General features: G+C 39.4%; 1 long non-coding RNA gene across 1 annotated transcript; it reads left to right on the top strand.

Moving 5' to 3' along the window:
* Positions 1 to 628: 628 nt before the first annotated feature.
* On the top strand, positions 629 to 6,613 carry LOC109637370 (uncharacterized). The gene is made up of 3 exons (XR_002203255.2): positions 629 to 1,507; positions 5,449 to 5,531; positions 6,266 to 6,613. It is a non-coding gene; the product is annotated as an uncharacterized lncRNA (long non-coding RNA).
* Positions 6,614 to 23,623: the final 17,010 nt, after the last annotated feature.

Genomic DNA, 23,623 nt, shown 5'->3' with positions numbered 1-23,623 from the left:
GATTGGAACTCCTGTGTATCCTCAAAGTTTCTCGGGTGTGTTACACCGGAGCGTAGCTGTCCACTTGTGATCAGATCATTTGATACAAGTGAATACCAGGTCTGTACAAACAGACATATACAGATAAATAACAAACTGCTAACTGCGCTGTACTGTAGTGGTTGAACTCACACGGAGCTTTGCTGCCCTGCTTAACCTCTTCTTCAGCACACATGAAACTGCATATGTAAGAATGGGATATGCTTTAAGATGGATTTTAAGTGTCAGACACATTGTCTCACCCTCACTCTACGACACTCGCAGTCCCCCCTTTTCTGATTCCCTGTCCTCTATTCTCTAAAAATAAAAAAGAGCCAAGGGAGGGAAGTCAATTTATGCATATGGCAACTTGGTTATTCTCTGTAGCTATAAACTCGTAAATTTGCAAGTTAAGTCAGAAATTTGGAGATTTAAGTCACAAATCTTCTGGGTAAAAACTTGAAAAGTAATGTTTGTTTTGTAACAGTACCAAGTGAAATGGATGACCTAATCAAACTGTAATGTGTTCTGATTTAAAAGGAAATATGTCTGATTGTAGCCAAGAATCCATTATATCTGGATAGGTGAAGCAAAATGCAGCTACAAGTGATACAGTGAGGATTTATTGAGGAGATCAGCGTTCTGGCAGGCAGAGGCTGAGGATGAGGAGGGGATGATGGTTTGCAGACAGAGCCAAAGAAGGCTGAGCTGTGAGCTGGGCTGGATGCAGCAGAGGGAAGAATAACTGTGGAAGTTATTGTTATGTCTGCAGCAGAGACAGCAAGTGGCCAGAGGTATTATGTTTTGAGATGTTCATCCATCAGTACGTCTGTCAGTACCTAGCTCCTTCCATCCCTTTCTCATGAACGCAATATCTCCAGAATGGCTGGAAGGAATTTCTTTACATTTGTTGGATATATTCACTTGGAATCAAGGATGAACTGATTCGATTTTGGTGGTCAAAGGTCATGGTCACCTAGCAAACATGTTTATGTTTTTCTAAAACGTGAATTGTGGGCATGGAGGAGGCTCAGAGAACACCTCCACCTGGACCACATGAATAATCAGTGCAGGGCTGTTAGCTGATTGATCCCCCTGGTTCAAAAGGCAGCAGCAGAGCTGCCAGAGAAGAATACATGGGAAGGAGACACACACGAGGAAGAAGCAGGAGAGACATGAGACACAAAGAGAGACAGAGGAAGAGACTGAGGTGGTGGAGTGCATGTCCCCAATTCCCTGTCGCCGCTCAGCGCTGAAACAGCCGGTGGAGGGCGTGTCCCCGATTCTGTGTCCCCGCTCAATGGTGAAGCAGCCGGTGGAGGCCTCAGCTCCTCTGTCGGGTACCTCGGATGTAACACTGGCAGAGGGTCCTGTCCCTGGATTCAGGCGGCCTGGTCCTGCCTCCTAAGCCTGGTTCCATGCATCCTGGTCCTGGTTCCACACCGCGTCCTGGTTCTTGGTGAGGCAGACGTCAGCAACCCGGTTCCAGGTACAAACACACACTAGAACTCAAAGATGAAGTGATTAAATGTTGGTGGTTGAAGGTAAAAAAGGTCACTATCAAGTAACTTTATGTTATTTTGAACACAGTACATGAGGAATGCCCAAAGAGAATGTTGTGACATGTGGCAGACATATTCACTTGGATCCAGGACAGATGGTGTGTAACCTTGTACAGATTGTTAAGTCCTGTGAGGCACATTATGATATGTGTAATTAGGCTATACAAATATATTTTGATGGATCGAGTGATCAAGTGCATCACAACATAGCAAGTTGTATTGTTGATTTGTCTCTAAAAAGAAAGAGAGAAAGAGATGATAAACTCCATAGGAAAATGTTTACTGATGTTATCAATCATGTGAGGAGTAGAGTCATTTTCTCACAGCCTTCGATAGATGTTGACTTCCTTTCACAAACAGTGGAGCCACCCCCTGCTGGCCATTTGAGAGAATACATGTTTCAGCACTTCAGCGGGAGGAAGAAGGAGTACCTAGAGAAAACCTCACAAATGTAGGGTCGAACAAAAGTTGTGACAAAAGTAAAATAAAACTGTACAACGTTGGATGTTCAAAGATGATGAAGATGACAAAAGGAATCTCTGAAATGGGAAACATTGGTTAGCATTTAGCTGGTCCACTGATCTGAACACCTTGTGTTAATCTACTCTCCTGCTCTGTCCTGATTGTGGGAAGAGAATAAGATTTTAAAAAACTGAAAGGACTCCATCCAACAACCACAACTCGACAAGTGAAAATGCTAAAACAAATCAGTCCCTCGTTTGATCTCTCACAGCTGGTGAAACACCTTTCAACCAAAATTCACACCGGTTATCAGGGGCTCTTACCTGTCTGCAGTTTGACAATGAATGGCACAGCTTACTTGCACAATATGCTGACGGCCAGACGAGCACGGAGGAAATGTTTAATGATGATAGGAGAAGAAGAGACAACTAGGTGTGTGAGAGGATTTGTTTTTGGCTCCTGTCTAGCACCTCTGCTAATCCCAAGACTCTAATGTTAGCAGGTGCTGCAGGGGAAATATAGCTAGGAGCCAAATGCTATTGCTAGGTGAGGATAAAAAAAAAAATAGAATAAGAGGAAGATATGACAGAAGTGTTGCTTTTGGGTGTTGCCTACCTTACAGTCTGTCAGACACGTCTTATCTCTCTGGTGGTTGGAATATGAATATAGACCTTATTTCCATGGCGACTGTGATGTGCTACCATACCTGATTACCATTTTTCAAGTAAATACAGAAGACAGCACATCCAGACCCCCTTATTCTGAAAAGAAGATCTGTGAGCAGCTATTTTAGTGGCAACTGGTAAGAGGGTGAGTCGTGAGCTGAAGTACATGAAAACAAAGCATTTCTGAGCATTTAAATGCATCATAGAGACAAATAGACCAGTCCTCTGTGACCTTCAGGTTATATTCTGTTGATATTTTTAAATACGGCATGCAGCAAACCAATCAGGAGGATTTTCTGAACAAAAAGCTGTTCCAGTCCGTTTTTTTGTTCAATCTAATTCCATTTTAACTCATTTCTTTTACCCCCACTTTCTGTTCAATTACTAATCACAAAGAGTGCAGGGATGCTTTGTGTTTTGTTGGTTGCCAAGGGAACCTCTTTGTTATCCAAGTTGTTTGGTTTCCTCTCCAAAGGTCAATGACTTCTCTGATTGAACGCTTCTCGTGAAAATAATGTGCTGCAGCAACTCTTCCTCTCATCAGGGGTCAAGGGTATTTTGCAGCACAAGTGGAATAAAGCATCCTGTCACATGAATGTGACATGTATTGAAAGTCTTAATTGTTGATAGCCATTGGCAACATTTCCTATTGATACCTCACCTCTGTCTTGTGCGAGTCTGACCTCCCCAGTACAGTGCAGGCAATAAATGAACAAGCAACCACTGTTGTGCACTTTGACTCCACAGTGACAAAAGCTCTCATCTTCTCATGTTTACTCAGCTTTTTTTGTATAGAAAATTATAAGAAAAAAAAAATGCAACTTCTCTCCGATACAAACCCTTTCACGTACTATCATGAGTCAGAAGATGATTACCTGACACATGTCTTTTGTCTGGCTTTATATAAACAGAAGCCATTTCAATATCGCACCACTTCATCCATTAAATGTTACCAAGCAATATAAATTTAGTAGTATCACCAGTATTATACATTCTCTCATGAACTATGTAACAAAGTAATTTAACTGCACAGTCGGTGAATGACTTGCCCTCAACATAGACTTGCTGCTGAGGTTGATTTGTCCAACAAACCTGTACACTTACTCTACTCTCACAAACACCACAGCTAATGAACAAGCCAACTGACCACCAATGTGTAGAAGAATACACAATACATATAGACAAATACAAAAACCCCTAACTACTTCATATCAGATTTAAGTAACTTAACATTTTAAAAAAGAAATTGTTTAACATGTACTCAACACCAGTCCTGCACTCTTGTGGCCCAAACAGTGCCTGAGGCTTGACAGCCTTCAAAACTCAAATGTTCAACATATTTAAGGTTCAGACCTGATATTCAAACTTCCTGGTCCTATACAGGAATGCAAATGTTGATTTACCATATCCACCACTTGGAAAGGATCAGTCTGAAGTAGCAAATCAGGGAACTGAATCTAAGCCAATGGCCTCAGGCAAGCAACATTAACCAGCCAACACATAAATATGTTTCATGATGACATATTAAACAACATGGGTAAGACAGTATGTACCCACACTGTCTGTGTCGATTATTCTGTGCCTCCATCAACGTGAATGAATGATGTCTATGACTGTTTCGGCTGTGTGTGACATACCTTTGTAGTCAGAGGATTTAAAACATCTGTGTTAGTGTGGAGCCTCAGACGGCCGTAGGACACACACACACACACACACACACACACACTTCTGCCTTTGATCTGTGATGCCAACACAGTTTTACCAAAGTCAGGACAAAACAGTACAAACTGAGCACACACTGCAGGGCAATGAAAGAGTTACTGGCAGAATATCATTGACCTGTTTGTGTGTGTGTGTGTGTGTGTGTATGTGTGTGCCTGCCTGTGTGTGTGTGTCACAGGCTTTATTCCAACACGAGATGGCCATCATTAATGAGGAATGGGATTCAGTCTATATTTTACATTATTAATGAGAATTGGGTGGTTTTTGTGCCAAAGCACAAAATGGGTATAATTGGAGTTTATTTGTGTTTCAGATCAATACCAATAATTAAATGATTTTTTTGCCCATGTGCTGAAAACAAGGAAAACTTTTTTGGAGGCAGAATAAGTCTCATTAATACTGCATCAAACATTGTGTGTGACCATTAGAGGACAGAAAATCTACAGTGTCCTGTAGAATTGTAAATGCTAAATTAACAACATCACAGCTTATGTGCTGCCTATGGAGACTGTGGCTGTTCACTTATGAGTAAACACTCATTTAGTTTCATCCAATTTTTGATGTTTGGTAACTCAGTGACTGCTGTCAAGTCAAGCAAGGCAAACTGTGATTGACCAGTTAAAACTCAAATCAGACCACTGAGGTGGAAGTGATATCTCTTACATATGATCCCTGAACAGTGTTCAGTCCTGTGAAGGATCTTTTGTTCTCTGTTTGAATGAATTCTGCAATTTACTGTCCACTTGTGGCTGCAGTCATTTATTATCTCTAGGAGCTAGCTCGACCGCCATCTATTGTTTCTCTCAATTCTCTCGCATGTTGTGGGTGTGGCTTTTCATTGGCACAGTCCGGAGCTTGCGAAGCGGAGGAAAGAGCATAAGACGAGTAGATAGAAATATACAGATATGTAAGCTTACATTTAAATGACAGACAAAACAACATCTACTCATTGAAAAATTAAGTAAAGCTGCTATTACAATTGCATGGGTTCTAGGCTCTAACTGTGTCTCCCTGATCAGGCATCACTGTTGGATATCTACCCACACTGCACCCAATCACCTCCTCCTCCTCCTCCTACCACGGATATGGAAACAAGGCAGAGGTGATGCAGGGTGACATAAAGAAATGTTCTCTTATAGGCAGGTTAATAGTTCAATCAGGATCAAGATGCATTATGTTTAGGCTTTATTCTCTTAGATTATTTTATTTTAGATCAGACAGAGCCTTGACACTGGAGAAGCTGAACTCTGAGTGACAAATATAAAACAGGTTAGGAGACTTTAATGTCCTTTAACTAAGATGATCAATGAATAAATTATCCCATTCAAAGATATCAGTGAAGTAATTGTATTGTAACAGAGAGGAATAATGGAGCTGATAAGGTCATGGTCATCAAAAATACACGCATTGTCCAAGACATCCCCATAAATAATATTTAAACAAGCTAAAGCTTGAAATCGATAAGATGATTATTCTCCACCATTTTACATAATATGATGAAAAAAAAGACAACATGCATAATTGAAAAATACATTTTTGAGGTATCGCTGTATTCTATAGCACTGATGGCCAAAAGCCTTTCAAGTTAAAACACTTTTTTTTTGATCATATGGTAGAAATGATGTCACACTGAAGTCAGAAACTTATATCATATGGAGTTGTAATGCATCAACTTTTGCAACCAGTAACATTTTAGAGTTAATTTGTTTCGATTATCCAATCATATGTAAAAATGTCATCCGACATCATTATGAAATATAATTATTACAATATACCTACAGGGTATGCATCAGCCATACAATGCATTTAATTGTCTTTCTGCTCATACTTCATTAGGTTTTGTTCTACCACTTGAGGACATCTTGACGTGAACATGCAGGGAACATCAGAGAGCTTGACATAATGTCCCTGCTGTGGAGTAGACCATTCCACTGCTGCTGTATCAGTTCAAACCTCCACTATGCTCTGCGTGGCTGCTGGACTGACCCATTTATCCAAGCAGGGGGAGCAATTCAAACTTGTTAAGGCAGTGGACTCTAAAATGAAACTGTATATATATATCTATATATATATAGATATATATAAATATATCTATAGATATATAAGAAATAATGAAAAACAAGAGAAAGACAAACAAGCCTGGATTAAGTTTTTATGTAAAATAAAATGGAAAGTGGAAATTAACTTTTAACATGCCTCATGTTTATTTACACCGCTAATCTGTTAACATTGTAATCTAGGTGGAGTTAGTTGAATCTCAGGCACATTGAGGATTTTCATAATAAAAAAAATCATACTTGTTGCCACTGCCTTTATTACTCAGTTAATTGGAATTGCAATAATTATACAACACTTTCATATAAATAATTGTAATTGTCTGTCAGCCCCTGACCACAGATCACTGTCAATCCTCTCTCTGGGAGCATTTATCCTGTGTGGCATTTTTCTGCACTTTTGTCATGTTAAATTACACAGTCCAGAGACAGCAGAGTCGGAAGACTGACAGTGTCATAAATATAGCAGCCGTGATTCACTCTCGCTGAGCTGAGGAGAACCGAAAACAGAAAACAGTGACAGGATGACAAAGAGGAAGGGAGACAGTTTATGGAATAGTGTTCTTAAACAGTTTAGGACCACAGTGAGTGGTGTTCAAGGCTTACTTGAATGTTTCTTTGCAATCTCAGGGCTATTATTCATCTTGAGCTAATTATACAAGCTTGTACAATATATTTACAAAAAATACAGCTTGGCCTTACTAGAAATAGAACAATCATTTCACCACTTATACGTGCCGTAGTGTTACTGTTAGAATTAGTCCAATGTAAAAACAAGCAAGAGTCTCCTAGCAGCAGTCGGACACAGCATGTGATGTAAGTTTTTATTGCATCAGTGACAATATGGAGGAAGTCAGTGACAGCACTCTGCAGATTTTGTAGCCTCTAGGGGCCTGATCTCCTAAAGGCTTGCACGTGTAAAAAAGTGTGCAAACTTGATTTCACCTGCAAAAAAACATGCAAGCTGGTCTACAAACGGTGGGAATTGAGGATTGCATGCAGAATAACACATGCTGTTCATTTAGTACATTTGCTTTCATGAATATGCAATATTGGGTGTTTCTACCAGAGTGCGCAAAATATTGGGAGGAGTAGATGTAAATACTTTCATTTAGAACATGCAATGTGATTTACAAAGCCTGAAAATAATTGCGGTGGTTGTGACTGCGTCTATATTTAGTACATTTGAAAGGTAGGTGCCCTAAAAATCAGGCACTAGGAGGACTAAAGTGGTTGTGGCTCTGAAGGTAGAGCAGGTCCACTAACCTGAAGCTTGGTCCTTTGATCCTGAGGGAAACCAGATATGAGATGGTCACATTGCAGTACATGCAGAAAAATAAAACATTTCAAATTCTATGCTTGATGTGCACACTTTAGAATGGACGTTAATGTCATGATATTTTCGTTGAACTCGTAATACCTTGTCTTTAATTAAAACTGAAGCTCTCAGTGCGTACTGATGTGTTGTGTGTCTGCAGACTCTGTCTGTTGCGTACATTATAATGTTACCAAGTTAATTATCCCAACTAAAATAGTTTGTCATCGTCAAAATTACCATGAGGAGAAAGATCATAGACTCATAATCCTCTGTGTTTATGTGACATGTTGGACTGTTTAGCTTATTTCAGACAGACTGAAGGAGGGGCTGAATGTGACAACACAAATGTCCCAGTGAGAGGCTCCAGACTTTGTCCAGAGTTTCTCCTGTCAGCCCAGAGTAAAAACTCTAGAATGGAATAGAATGTCCATATGAACCGATGTGAGAACACTGCAGAAGATTCTCCACTCGATTCATCTCAACTGAGTGAGTGTCTAACATGCGACAAATGCAAAAGAGAAAAAAAAATTTCTTTATGACAAAGCCGTGCCTTACATTTAGAAAACACCAACAACAATGTCAAGATAGAGAGAAAGGAAACCAGAGGAAGAGACTGCACCAACAACTACTAATAATATAAAATGATAATATTAATAATAAATCATTTGAATTAATCCAGGCTATTTCAAAAACATTATAAAAGCCATAATAATACTGATAACCACGTTCATTTTGGTTACTTAAACCATTGTGCTATGGCATATTCATAGCCCACTGTTTCATTTCCAGTGTGGTCATGTGAATCACTTTGTAATGTTTATGCCATTGATCTTTATATTGTAATTAATGACAATGGTGTTACTTCCGTGAATGCATAGCTAATGCTGGCACGATGCAGGATGAGAAAGGATACAATCCTCCATTCTCTAGAAAACAACCCTCTATATAGCAGGTCCTATTATGTGGAAGCGGCTGTTTTTATTGCCATTATGTTCTTACAATTCAGGAAAACGAAGCACAGGAGTCCCTGTGCTCAGAGCTGCTGTTGAAACAGTGAGAACAATGCAGCCATATCTGAAGAACAGGAGGGGAAACATCACTGATGTTTGCATTAGCCTGCCTTGCCAGCTTCCTGCTTTTATGCCACGGCCATGTTTGTCAAGTATTGTTCTGTTGCTAGTCATCTTACCCTCAACTGTCAAAGTACCACTGCCAGGTCTGGTTTGTGTCAGGTCTCTGAGCGACGGACACGGACAGAAATGAGAAATACAAATGCACCACGCTGATGTTTTGTGCACATACAGTGTCCAGTAGTTTATCTAACAAAAGACCTAATAATATTGTAAAGTAAGATTATCCATCCCACTGCACATTTAATTCCTACTTCACCACTTTACTGAGACAGGTTGTTCTGGGCCAGATCCTGCCAAAGCAAATGAGGATTAAATGTCTCTCTGAACTGTTAAAGTCAAGAGTTCATTAAATATTCTAACTGCATCAGATCAGTCCTGAGCAATGTGTCAATGAGTCAGTGAGAATAATATTGTGGTTTAATGAGATTAATTATCCTACAATATAATTAGTATGTTCAACTTTTTAACAAGCTAGTGCAGTTCTCTAAACATGCCTGTGAACATGCTGGCTTGGCCTTTGGTTTCAACTTTCTCTTGAAACTGTCAAAATTACCTGCAGTAATTGGACAACAGCTAGTAGTGATGAAAAGGTTACTGGTTTCACAATTAACCAGAGTTTAATTACTGGCTGTTAGTACTACAATGAGAAATTTAAATCATCATAAACACATTGTTAATTAAAGCTCATGGTAAAAACTGTCAACTCATCAATCATAGTGCAACAGTGTTAATGCATCCCACATGCCACTGCTACCAAGTGTATTCAAATATTTTTATGTCTGTTAATACCTCCATTAACATTCACTATCATTCCAGATCTGTTGTCCTGCTCACCATTTGTTCTCATTGTCTCCAACCGTCTTTACTCGTGACCTGACCTCCACCTGTGTGCAGACATGCCCCCTCATTATCCTGCACATGAGCCTCATCTTTTCACACATTGTGAGTCTAAATTTAAAAAAAGCTGTGATATACTTTTTTGTGTTTTCTCAAAAAGATTGCAAGAATCTTGAATTGTGTATAAATCAGTTTTGTGTGGCTGGATAAACATACTGGAGTTAGTTTTTCCATACATCAATCGTTGTATGCACAGGGCATAATAAAAACCTACACAGGAGAAATGACACTGATGTTCTTTAATGTTTTATCTCAAACCTGATAGTAAAAGTATCATAAGATATAAAGCATGTTTAGGAAAAAGTTCTGGATAGCATTGACATGACAGATTGAGAGATCACAGCACATGTGATATTGGAGATTCTTTGAATATCTGCTGGAATGATAAACACTCAATTACTTCTCTGATAACCAGTGCAGAAGCCAGCATTTAAATTAAGGTTTTAATGTGACTACCTCACTGGGATGACATCTTTAAAAGGAGCATGCGGTATAAATTTCTCCATCTCATTGTAATGCTGTGAAATGTTCATCAGATAATTTTAAATATCACACCAATCCAACAATAGCCTTAAATATCTCACCAATCATTCACTCAGATATCTTGTTTTTACATCTTTACTGTATATCATGACAGAACACCATAGAAACCTATGGTTTCCTTGGTAAGTAAACATCTATCATCCTCATTAGTGTATCTGACAGACTGTTATCAAACGCCTATGCGACATTCCAGCACAGTGACCTGTAGAGCAGCTAAGGAATCTTTCCGCTCTCTATTCTAATATATTAATTACACTGAGATGTGGAGGAAGCGAGGAATGAAGGATGGCATGAAAAAAATTAACTGAGGTGTGATAACAGTCCCTCCAGAGGGTACAGTTTATTAATGTGTCGCTTCCAATAAAGCTCTTGCTGTTCAGGTTTTGGTCGTCATGGAGATCCCATCACTCCTGAGATGGAGGCAAAGGTTAGAATGCGCAGAAGCCCTGCTATGGAGAAAGAGAGCATATCTGCATCCAACAAGGTAAAGTTAGCCTTCAGCATACAAGAGCTTCCCTACTGAGTGCTAACGTCACAGTAACCTTTGCCATATTAGTTTTAACCACCTTAGGTAGGTGGTTGTTTCTGAGCCATTCTGTTTGTAAAAGCTCCTGAAGCCACTCACTCGCTGAAGATTTGAGTTGGACCGAGTGAGAGTAGAAGTGTGAACTCCTCCTGGCTCTTATTGGTGATTTTGAAATGAGAGCGTAGGATGACAAAAAGTTATTTTGTGCATGTGGCTGCAAAGTCCCTGCAGATATAAGTTCAAAAATGTTGAGTCAGATGGACGTACAGGTCACTTTCATTCATGTAATATATATATATATATATATATATTTATAAAAAACAAATCTCAGTAATTCCAGGATCCTTTTGTCCAGCTGTATTCTAAGTATGGTTTAAAATCAGGTTGTTTCCCTTTCGATGACACCAATTGTCAATGGGGAGCTCATGAGAGTGATCATTTCATGTTAATCACAAAAGGTGTAGTTTTCAATGAAAGCACTCGTGCTCAAGGCCAAACCGTCACCTCAGACTGACACCATCATATCAAAGGTTACAGAATGATTCACTGAAGAGCCTCATTCAGTCATGACACTGTTAGCCCTCAAAGGAAGTGTGTTTATAAAAAGGCTGAGAGAGAAAGAGAAGAGAGAAGGAGAGAGAGCATCCATCTGTTTCATTCCAGGGAGAGAAAAGGGAATAAAAAGAAAAGGTTTTCCATGCTGTTAATTTGACACTGAAGGTTGAGAGTGATAATAATAATGATGGAAAACAGACTCAGCGATGTTTCTGCTTTTATGGTCTCTCGTTTTACAGTTCAAATCCTAGAGAGATAAATTTGGTGTTCCCGTATATTTATATCTAAATATAAAAGTAAATCAAACAATAAGTCAAGTAAAACAGAAAAAAATATCGTTGAAATAGAACAGCACAGTGAAGAAAAACAATAAGAAGTGTGATGGCCCCTGGCCATATGAGAGTCCTGGTTCTGCCTGGCCTGTGTTTTTCTTTCAGAGGCTCCGGTTGCCTCGCTCCTCCCTCCTCGTTGAGGAATTGGCCTCAGCTGCTTGGAGTCTATATAAGCTGGCAGTTTCAAGATGGCTCTCTCTCTCCTTCCTGAAAGGCTAGAGCCTGGTTTTGGGTTTGCTTGTGTTTAGTTTAGCCTGGGTAAAGGATAGGTTATGCTGTTTGGACCCCCCCTTCTTTGTTGTGCTCTCAAACCAGCAGAGCATAACAAAAGCAAGCTACAGTAATAAAAAGTACAACTTTAAAGGCTAAAACTAGAATCAGTGCTTTGAGCTAAATGTCAGCATTAGTATGCTAGCACACTCAGTTGCAAAGCTAAAATGCTGCTATTTAGCAGATATCATTTTAACCATGTTTGTTTCTAGCGTTGGCATGTTTTACATTTGTTTGACTATCAAATATTACGTACAACTGACAAAGAAGTTGGTAGGTCATGAGTTGGACAGCTTTAAGAGTTAACCTTATGACAGTTAAGATAAACAAGTCAATGATTTATACTGCAGACACAACAAAAACAACTAAATTTAGACATCATTCTGTGAGATTGAGAAAAAGGTATAAAACAATTTTGAGAACTAAATAGATTGATTGACTGATTGGTTGCACGATTGCACCAGATTCATTTGTTCTGCAGCATGGATTTGTTCAATCAGGGAAACAGGTGAAGGGTTCTCTCTAAAAAACAAATATATCAGGAAGGGGCTTGAAGAAAAGCCAGGAGATCATGAAGTAGAGTAGGATTCATCTAATAGGGTCCAGGGAAATCTTTGCAAAATCTAGTAGTTGCACATAAATAGTCGTCTGAATAAAAAGTGGTCCTCGTTGAAAGAAGCAACATAATTAAATGTATGTCACACAAAAATGCACTGGTGGGGCTGTGAAAATTAGACCTGGGAACAACAAAAATAAACTGAAAAAAGGAACAAAGTACAATCTATAATTCTAAAAACTGTGGGAGTCATGGAAGTTGCTTCTGACTGAGGTGGTTACACAGAGAATTGCAGAGACCCTTTTGGGAGAAGGTAAGAGCATATTAGACCCTCTTCATTTTATCATATCTGGATGGGGAAGAATATTTTTTCGAGATGGTTCTTTGCTGCCATAAACAAGATCGAATCACTCTATCGATCAACTCTTCACTGAATGAAATGAGAACTTTTTGGCATTTATTTGCAACGTTTATCAATTAAAAAAAGAACCTAACCAGGTGGTTAAGGATTTGAATTAGTACATCTGCAGGCATGGACCTGTAAAGATTGTCATCACCTTTTTCAAAACATTGTTTCATCAAATTCCCACTTTCTCCTTTAGGAATGAACTCAAAGGCATTAGTGCACTATCTGATTAAAAAACAGCTCTCCCTCAAAGCCAAAAACAGGGATTACAACATTTTCTATTCTTAGTGCCTGAACAGAGCAGATTTATTACAACTGTGCAAACTGCCATGTATGTGAGGGTAATTATTATCAAGCTCGCTTTGTGGCTGAGGTCACTTCCTGCCTCTGCTTCCAGCTACGCTAGATAAGCGCACCCACTTTTAGCCCCATGGGAATTTTTCTTACCAGGAAGTGGCACAATGGGCAAACCCATTAGCTTTCACATAGGCCTCGACTAGAAACGGTCCAAAATAAGCAACCATTACGTTTCCCAGTCACAGATCAGTTTTGGCTCATTGTGGCATTTCTCTCCAGATCTCATCACTACCTGCTGATGCAGAGTTCACTGGGAAATTCATCAGTGGCGTTTGTTCCTTGGCCACCTGCATTTGGAAGTGTTCATCAGGGCTGAGGTTATTCAGTGTGTAGGAAGGAAGTGTAATTGCTCTGTGTAAATCATATGCTGCTGCTGCAGTGAGAGACAGGAATGCTTTTAGGCTAAAGTTTGTCACTACCTGTGCTCTCTACACATGACTCAGATCTGACAACACATGCATTTCTTTAAGAAACAGCATATAAATTATTGTGAAGGGTGGAGGTATATTTTCCTGTGTGGATACAATTCTGAATTGGTCTTAACTAATTTTAGATTTATGTTCTGTTCCTAACCTCATAATGTTTTTTTGTAAAAACCTATATGTGAGATGTGAACCTGTTCATTTATTTGTGCATTACTTTCAGACAACAGACAGTACCCCACTTTGATTCAATCATTGGATAAATGTGGTAAACACATTTATGATTCCCAGAGGATGAACACTCATAACTTTGTGGAATATTTAACTTTTTCCACTGCTGCCCAAAATAAGGTTGACATTTGTGTTTTTCTTGTATAACCAAAACTGAAAGCTTCTGTCCTTCAATAAATCATGATAATTGATAAAGGTATTGAAACAAATAAACCATGTTTTTTTAAATCTAATTTTACCTAAATAGCACATGCAGGTTTTTCAATTCAGAATATATAAACATAAATTATAAAAATGTATAGTTAGTTCAATAGTTCAAATAATGGTTGTGTTGAGAAATATTTCTTTATTTTTGAGATGTGCTCATTTGCTCCTGGAAAGCCTGTTGCATCATGGTTACATGTTTGTGGAGGATGTAGCTGTTAGGAGCAATGTCAAAAAGTGGTAAATGTTGTACCACTTTTTTTTTTTTTTTTTGCACAAGAGTAGTATCCTGTGTTGGTCAGATATATCAGCCAAACCCATAAAGTAGTTGTATGGCCTTGGTGGTCGGTGTTCAAACTGCCATATTCTCGGAGTCCTGCTTTTTTCCCTCTGTCTCATGACTGTCTCTCCTGAGTGGGCAGTGTGCTCTGTGGAGATAATAGACAACTTACATGTGCCCATCTAGCTTACTTCAGAAACAGGAGCTGCCAATCCCTGGTATATCCACTCTTAAGATTTCCTCGTCAGGGTGTCCACCTTGGTTAGTTTGGTTCAAACTCTGTCCTCATATTAACATCCATTATGAATTTGTGTACTCAGAGCTAAGCTTGTTGACATTCTCATCTAATGCAGGTCAGTAATGCACATGTGGAGCCTTTTACAACAGAGATGCCTACCCCATGAAATAATCGAGCAGTGCTGAAGAAGGGTGACTTCTGGCCAATAACACACTTGGTCACGACTGTTTCTCTTCATCAAGTGTTCTGAGGAGGAGAATACAGTTCCTGAAAGGTCACTTTAATAATTCCCTTTCTACTCAATGCAAATAAGCACACAGCAGGCAACAAGCTGTTTATGACTGTCTTGTCTGGATTTATTCTGAGTCAATTTATACCCGCAGCATTTATCACAGCATCAGTCATGAGCATCTTAAAATTAGAAGCTTGTTATGACGTCAACATTTTAAAAATTGTATTACAACGGTGATTGTAAAATGCACATGAGACATCAATATCTATCTATCTATCTGTCTGTCTATATATACTGTATATATATATTAATAACAATATCTATAACAGCATATATGTTTTAAATCCGAGCTTTACCATTCAGGGCTGTAGCTTCAGACACCCAGGCCCAACAATGCCGATGCCACTTTGTATTTCTCAGCTGGTAGATGACACATGGAAATAAAATGTAATCATTTATCTTGCCTGCTCATTGAAATGTGTGTTTTTATAGCAAGTTTGGTACATGGAGCTGTGTGATTGATCCCCACAAGTTTAATTGTGCTTGTGGGTAGAGTTGAGTTGACTTGGTTTTATATGTAGCAGCACAATTAGGTAAAGGTCAGGCTAAAGGGCTATATGTGGTTAACCACACACATAGTTGTACAAGGATATGGATGTGTGTGTGTGTGTGACTTTGTAGGATTGAAGGAGGGTCATCCATACTCATCCTCGTGTGTGTGACCTCTCTGTGTCTGTTCCACACAGTGATCCATGGCGCTTTGTAGGTGGATCGTCATCAATCATGGATGAAAAATGTTCTTTTTTCCGTGTCCCTTCCAGGCACTTGACCTTTTCCAGACTTTCTCTAAGGTTTTTCTTCCTACTGCGATATCTTAATAAAAGATAAAGTGCTGAGGAGGATATACCCTTCAGAGACTGCACATATTATAAATACCAACACTGTAATGCTTCACTGTGCTTCCAGCAGTATAACAGGGCACCAAGGGATATCTACATGATGAAAATTAGTCTCTATGGAAGATCATATGTCAACCAACCTCCACTGGTCACCAAAGGAGAAACCCATCTAAAAAACCCAAACATGGGACGATATCAATAATATTATGATACAGATTCCTTATGTTTGGGATATGCTAACTATATTATGTATTTTTGTTCATCAGTAATGCTAATAAAATAAAATCCCAATTGAATTAGGTGCTAATCTATTGTGACACCTTTTCAGCAATACAGTTGCTTTCTGTATTACAGTTTTCTGTGAGTCATCGACTGACTGGCCTTCTCCTACTCACCTCTATTGAATATCTTCATTCATCTCAATCTTTAGTCTCATGACGTTATATTTATCTGCTCCACACTGTGTACTTAGATCATCAATCATTTTGTTACTTTCTATTTCAAACCATTCTCAGTCTTAGCAGTTAGCTGACTTCTGCACTGTATGCTGGGCACCACAGACAGTGTTAGCACCAGGCTAGCTTCATCGGCAGGAGGTGGTTTGTCCCTGTCTGCCAGTGTGGGACGACTTGCAACCAGCTGTATGTTTGAAATCAATCTTCCCAACTTCAAAATGGTTTTTGACCTTCATCAGCCTTGTTGGTCGCTCTAGGCATGCACGTCAGGATAAAACAGTACCCACCAGTAATATGGGAAACCCACAGGATTAGATTAGTCAACCATTGTTGCCAGACAGCTATGGTCTAACTTTGGCCAGAGCTTCTGAGGGCTAAATGCTAGCATCACTTATGGAGACACAGAACACAGATATACTCCACCACTAGTTTTAACAACATTGACAGAGATGAGTCAGAATTGATTAAATGTGTAGTTCCCTGTCTTATGCCTTGCAATGATGAGATGTACAGTAGGCTCACTTCACTGAACCGCTGGATGGCTCGTCACTGTAGCAAGCAGATTGTGTTATGTCGATGATTGGCCTTCTATGTGGGGCCACTGGAGTGATATTTAAAACTATAGACAGATATTTAAGTCAGGTTTGACACTAGCATGTGATTAGGTTACATACTGTGAGAGTTCAGGACTAACTGACCAGGTCTACAACACTGAGGATCTCTCTCCCTCACTACATTATGTAGGTTCTGTGAATCACAAATTAATTATCTTCTCTCCAACACTGGTGGTAAAATATACTGGGGGGAAAAAACTATTAAAATCCCTCTTAACATGATTCCTAAACTAATCTGGATTGTTTCTCCACAAACCAAAAGTGTGCATCTTATTCTAATCAATACATAATCTACTGAAAGTTCTACAGATAATCTTTTTACTGAAAGCTCAATCCTCAACAATGCTTCTTCAATGCAAGTGTAACGGGATTGTGTGCTGTGCGATAACGGTTCCTGACATGACAGGACATTTAGAAGAGAAACCAGCCTATCATCGTAACAGTGGTGCAATACAATTAACACTTGACACATTGGTCCATGAACTTTAACTGCTCTTGGTGGGTAATTACTTGTGATCCAGGCTTCTTTTACTGCAGAGACAACCACTGTGAAAAATTGCACCATTGACTTGAACCCATCTCTTTCTCGTCTCCTCGATTCAGTTTTACCTATTTCAACCAGCACTAGACAGTCCTCACCCTAGGTGAGGCAGGTCAGGAGAATTGAGTCCAAAACGAAAAAATCTGAATTGGACGTTTTCTAACTCCAGCGTGTACTGAATAAAAAGTGCTCTGTCTGCTGCCAGAGCAACACATTTCTCTTGTTTAATCCAGAAAAAGAAACACAATCCCTAATTCCTTTCAGATAATGTACTTAAAAGTAGTCTCTGAAGTGAGTTCTGGGACCTACAATGCTGAATGTTACTAATTTAAAACTTAGGCCCCCACTATTTTACTTAAGAAACCTATACTTAAGAAACAACACATCTTTTCCCCAACAATTCATTCATTTACTCCCTCACGTATGAGCATGTAGGTTTTCTGTCAGTCTTTTTCTTCATACTTCGCTGTATGCCGGTTGTCCTGGGACCTCTCTATGGCCTCTGGCTGTCAGTGCCTCATTCCAGATGTTTTGGATCTGGTTCATCATCCACTAGGAGATTCAGCTGCTCTCTCTCTCTCTCTCTTTCTCTCTCTCTCTCTCTCTCTCTCCCTCCCTCCCTTTTGTGCGTTTTGTCCCAGTCTTGCTCTCCCATTTGTTTTCCTCCTTCATGTGTGAAAGGTGTGTATTTGTGTAGTCAGTCCTCTTTCCAAGTTTTCATGATGTGGCTCTGGACAGTTTGGCAGCATCTAGGAAGTTGCTTAACATCCATTTGGATCATTTCCCTTACATATGTTTACAGCCTTTAATATGTAAGTGATTGAGCATGCTGGAGGAGGGAACCTCTAAACCTTAGTTGCTTTTCTTGATTCATGACATTGGGTTATGAATACATTTTGAATTGACTTTTAATAATTATGAAATAGTCTCTACCTTTCCCACTTCAAGACAAACATGTATTGTATTATGTAGAAATATGAAATTAATATATGACTGAACTCTGTAAACCTGCAAGAACTGATTAGTTTGGTCTCGCTGACACATTGTCATCTTTAAATTGAGATTATTTGAAATGATCAGAAGCCGAGTGACAACTTCATGTCTCTCTCCTTTAAGCTGTGTTTTGGTCTTTAATAACTCGTCAGGAAAAATAGCTGACTCTTTACCTGTAAAATACTGCATGTGCACAAATGAGCTAAAATGCTGAAAAATAAGTTGTTCTAAACGTTGTGATTACAACTTTACATTGTACACAGTTTGATCCACTGTTAACATCAAAACTTAGCATGGCTCTAACCACTCTTGAGGCTGAGAAAAAAACATGTTGAAACTCATGATCATGGTTCAGTAAAACCCAGTTAACAAATAAATGAATATGGATATGTCTCACAGTTGTTTTATGTTGATTTAAAAAAGAGAAAAACGTGTATTGAATTCGTAGGTATCTACAGTACATTAGAATCCAGTGGGTGAAATGTTTCTGCTGAGCTGACCTGAACATAACCTGGAGAATTTGCTTTGGCCACTCCTGCTGCTGTGGCCTTTCTCCTGTGGAGGAGCAGCTTCAGGGGAGCTTGCAGGACTCTCCATCCCCTACACACCAGGGCCAAACAGTAGCAGCTTGTTGCCAGAGAAAGCTCTGTGTGCACCAAGATCCTGCTGGGCTGGGCCTCTTCAATTGCTCCTCTACCCTTATGGGAGTAATCCTGGTTTGGCAGTGCACTAATAACGTGATTCTAAATGTTTAGAGGACTGGGACTAATCTGTACCTGTCAGGCCCTGTCTACTTTATTAGCAGGGGAGAATGGAAAGAGGTAGACACAAAAGACAATAGTGGGAAAAGGGAGTTTGAAATGTGATGGACAGTAAGCACAAATTGAAACAGAATGAAGCACAGATTTCTGTAATAGGATGGGCTGCTGCTGTAATGAGCACATTTCTCTTATACATCAACTCAAGGTCAACACTCTCAGCAAGTTGCTGTTGCAAAAGCAGCTCTTAAAAGCCTGGTACTGTATATAAGCAAAGTTTCACACAGAGAGCTCCTAGGAACCACAGCAGATTGTAAAGGACAACAGAAGAGAATACAAAGGCCTTCAAACCATTATGTGACCATGGCTGGCATGTGGTCAATTTTTAAATCCCCATGGTAATTTCTGGAAGACAAGACTAATACACAATATAGAGCTTTTTTTTTTTTTTTTTAAATTCTACTCTGATACATACATTTGAGGTTGTGTCAATTAGTCCTACCCCCCAGTCTGTGATGATTTGATATGCAGCCATCATTTACAAGTGTGATGGCATGCAAACATGCCACTTCACATGAGACAGAAGGGGAGAGACATAAGGTCAGCATGACCGCTCACCTATAAATCCATGTAATGAAATAGCCTGGTACAGTGGAGTCTCAGCATGTCCCTTTCTCATTGGTTAGCCTGTGGAAAAGGGGACAGGCTACTGATGCTAATCTCTCCCTAACCTGGCACTCATTGTCCTCGACTATTAGATCAGTTACTAAATCCCATCAAATATATTGCCATCTAAGAAGCTCAGAAGCCGGAACAGAATTCGCCACCTGCAGTCGGTGATCATTGAAGCCCTTGATGTGAATACCCTGTTTGTGTCAGTATTAGTGAGGGGAGGAGTCAGTACGGTGCTGAGCCAGGATTAAGGCTGCTGGGAGGCCTATGGGACATATCAACAGGAATGCCACTGCAGAGACTTCACATGACATTAGACGTCTCCTTTTTAAACGATACAATTGTGGACGGGTTTGCAAGGGCACCCAGACATATGGAGCCACAGTATAAAGTAAAGTTATGTGGCATAAATTAAGGTTTAGCAATTTGTCTAACCCATAGATAACACTGGTTTTAGCTTCCTGGCAATTTACTTAGTTTTAAAACCTTGCCAGTATAATTTTACAACTGATCATTACTCATCAACTGATAATTATTATATTCATTTTTCAGCTTAATGTCAATGGAATCCATTAAGCCATTACTTTTCTACTTAGAAAACAGAAAATGCTACTGTTTAGTGTGCATAACAAACTAAAGCTTCTGTTGTAACCTCCACTAAGAAAGTTGTTTGCAATGCTGTTTGTCTTTTAGCAAGATTACACAGTTTATTTTTTCTTTCTTTACTGTAAAGTTTTTTTTTTAAATCTTGAAAAAAACTGATATCAAGGTATGTATGCTAATTATATGATGATACACTGGTTAATCAGCCTGGGCAGAGGTTGTGCCCTTGTGCTGTCATCTTCTGTCGCAGGAGGAATTTGTCATCCAATGCTTAAATGCACTTACGTAAATTCAACAAAGTTATAGTTTCACTCTTATAGGAAAATACAATGAGTCGAGATTAAGTTTCTATTAATACTTTTGTCTTGTTCTTCACTTTAAGTTTTGTTCTCACACAATGGATCAGACAATCACTAGTTTTGATGGGGGAAAATGTCCCCACAATTAGTAAAGCAGAGACCAAGGAACCAGTCCCTAATGTCATATACAAACTAATAACTGGGCTGTCGACGAACAACAACTACTAACAGACTAATTGGCGTAGAGAGGCCATTCATCTTCTTTGCTTCCTCCTCAAGATTGTTCCTCTCTCCCTTTTTCTCCCTACTGTCATCCCCCAATCCCTTCAGTGCTGTTGACTTTAAAGATAAATGTTAAATGGTTTGTATTTATATACAGCTTTTCTCATCTTGATAACCACTCAATGTGCTTTACACTACAGTTTGCCATCTACTAGCAGCACTTTTTTGTTCTATGGGTCAATTCGGGGTTCAGCATCTTACCCAAGGACACCGCATGCTGATCGAAAGACTGGAGATTGAACTGCCAACTGGTTGGACGACTACCGCTCTACCCCTTAGCCTCAGCCACAGCTGCCCAAGATGTTGATTCAATTCAAATATAATTAAATATAATTATATAATTAATGAATTATAATTATCATAATAATAGTAGACAATAATATGAACAGTTGAATCTGTAACTACAGCTAACATTGATGTCACAGTGTCCCAGAGAACACTTCAACTCCAATGCAGAAAGGTGAGACGTTAAAACAACTGGAAGCAAGGAAATAACATTTTCAGGTCGTCCTTTCAAAATAACCACAAATGATGCATAAACACCCAGTAAATCAAAGTGTTGTCAGATTCTTTGCCTTTTCCTCCGGCAGTGTCCATTTAGCTCAGTGTAGAGCAGATCTTGATGAGGAGGAGCAGGCTCTTAGTCACAGTAAAAAAATCTGATCACTTTTTCTAACTGCCTTTTATCACTCTTCAGCCCTCAACCAAGAGAGTGAATGTCTCTGATTATTCTGGCCTGTTTAAATTTATGAGAGAATAAATCAGCGTTCACTTACACACATCACTATATGCTCTCTAAACTTATCCTAACCTCCAGCAAACACTGTGAGACTGAATGGAGTTGGCATACGTCCATCCACAGCACTATCATCTCAGCCTAAACCTGCACCACGTTTATCATCTCTGCACCTAGTGCCAAGTTATTACAGTGGGTGGAGACACAATGCAGTTATGATAATGGGGCTCAGACAGTGGAGAGGATAATTGCATACTTTTTGGATGAACATGACTTGACATCAGGAATAGAGTCCCAGTCCCACATCTGCTGCTCATCACTCAATCCCCATGTGGGTGTTTTCTACCCAAATGGTAGAACTCTGATGGAGGAGATGACGATCACGTCTGCATCAGATCTGTGACATGAAGAGGAGCTTTTATCAATTTGAGGGTTTAAACTCTTTTTCTGATTTGTGTGCGTTTGCCTGTGTGTGTCTCTGCAATGAAAAACCAACAGCTGTGAATGAAATCTCCCACAATAACAACAAATTATCATCATAATGGAGCGGGAGTCAACACAGGATGAGCGGGAAAAAATCTGGCTCTGGTGTGGCTGGTGAAAGGCTGTCTCTAGTACACTTGCGCCCCCAGTCTGTTTCCTTTGATTCAGCATTGAAGGGAAAAGCCATTATTCAACCCCAGGAAGGCAGGACACCATCGGAGTGAAGAATGTCCTCCATCATTTTCCACAGGAGCAGGACAGATTAGTTTGTTACACCACTCACTCTCTATGTCACAGACTGACGAGTTAAACTATAGCGTGAGTCTCCTTGTCCGACTCAGCAGAGAGGTTGTCTGGAGCAGATAAGGATGAATTAGTTGTCATTCGCTAATCATGTTACGGTTTGTTTTATGAGGCTTTGAAGGGCTTGGCAGAGGAACATGATTTTACTGTTGCTAATTGAAAAAAACAAAAACGTTCTGCTGTTGTTTTTGATTTGATATTGTACCAGGCTCCAGGCATGATGGCTGTATTCAGCAGAGTGCTGTGGTGCCTGAATAGTGCATGCCAGGGTTCGATCCTCTCTTTAGACAAAGCGACAGTAGCAGCTAAGCTAGTTCACAATTATTCCGACTTCTTTATTTTACATTTTGTTGTGTTGCAGCCTTATGCAGTATTTCCTCAAGCAATTCAAGTGAATATCTACACGTGAAAACAGTATTTTACATTTTCATTTGCACATTCATTAAAAAAAGGAAATAGTTAAATATTACATTGACATAAGAAATCAAAATCTGTCCTCAGTAGGTGGGTGAAGCACCTCTCGTATTTGCCCACCTAGATTTAAAGATTTTCTGCCATATTTCTCTGCAGATCCTCTGTCAGTTGAAATTAATCAATGGAAAGTCATTTTGAGGTCTCCTCAGAGATGCTCAGTGGGGTTCAAGTCAGGGCTCAGGCTGTGCCACTCAAATACATTCACAGAGCAGTCCCTAAGCCACAATTGTGTTGTCTTGGCCACTTGCTTTGAGTCACTGGGCCGTATTTACCAACTTCTTAAACACACTTCTGCAAAAAAAATATTTAAATTAAGATGACAGGTTCCAGTGAATGTTTGAATGTTAAATGTTTAAATTGCAAATAAGTATTAATTTATTTAAGTGTCTCAGAGAATTTAAATACATTGACATGTTGAAGAGGAGAACATTTATTCTCAAAAAGAGTTACTCATCTTTAGGTTTTACACACTGGTGTTTACCTATTTGATTAAACATTTTGTCCAGTTGTATCCTATTCATTCTGCAG

This window comes from Paralichthys olivaceus, chromosome 10 (assembly GCF_024713975.1).
Source record: "Paralichthys olivaceus isolate ysfri-2021 chromosome 10, ASM2471397v2, whole genome shotgun sequence".
Lineage (NCBI taxonomy): Eukaryota > Metazoa > Chordata > Actinopteri > Pleuronectiformes > Paralichthyidae > Paralichthys > Paralichthys olivaceus.
The sequence above is the reverse complement of the archived record's forward strand: the minus strand, read 5'-3'. Positions and strand labels throughout refer to the sequence as shown.